This window comes from Panthera leo, chromosome B3 (assembly GCF_018350215.1).
Source record: "Panthera leo isolate Ple1 chromosome B3, P.leo_Ple1_pat1.1, whole genome shotgun sequence".
Lineage (NCBI taxonomy): Eukaryota > Metazoa > Chordata > Mammalia > Carnivora > Felidae > Panthera > Panthera leo.
In genome coordinates this window covers 130,017,593-130,018,229 of record NC_056684.1, presented here as the reverse complement: position 1 = coordinate 130,018,229, position 637 = coordinate 130,017,593, and positions in this window count along the sequence as shown.

The window sequence follows — 637 nt, the reverse complement described above, 5'->3', positions numbered from 1 at the left end:
GGTGCCGTGTATCACAGAATCCAACACCTGCCAAGGAAGAGAGTTTGTTACTTTCACTGGTGGAAAAGACCTTCATAGGTCACTTGCAACAAAAACCACCTGGGAGCCACGAATCTTTCTACTGGGAAACGACAGGACCATGGGTGTGAATTAGACCTTCAAGCTTGCCTATTAGCAGTTATAGCCACCCATGTACTTCTGCAGAAGGTTAAAAACTTTAGAGTTGAAATTAGCTCCAAGAAAATACAGTCTTGTTTCATTTTACTTTCATTACTGTGACTATTAAGAGTTGAAGCTTCAGGGGCGCCTGGGTGGCGCAGTCGGTTAAGCGTCCGACTTCAGCCAGGTCACGATCTCGCGCTCCGTGAGTTCGAGCCCCGCGTCAGGCTCTGGGCTGATGGCTCGGAGCCTGGAGCCTGTTTCCGATTCTGTGTCTCCCTCTCTCTCTGCCCCTCCCCCGTTCATGCTATGTCTCTCTCTGTCCCAAAAATAAATTAAAAAACGTTGAAAAAAAAAAAATTAAAAAAAAAAAAAAGAGTTGAAGCTTCAAAAAAAAAAAAAAAAAAAGAAAGTCAAGAGAGTGAATTCAATAGGTACAAAAGCCTGAACCATAATCATATTCTTCTCATTTAAAGGA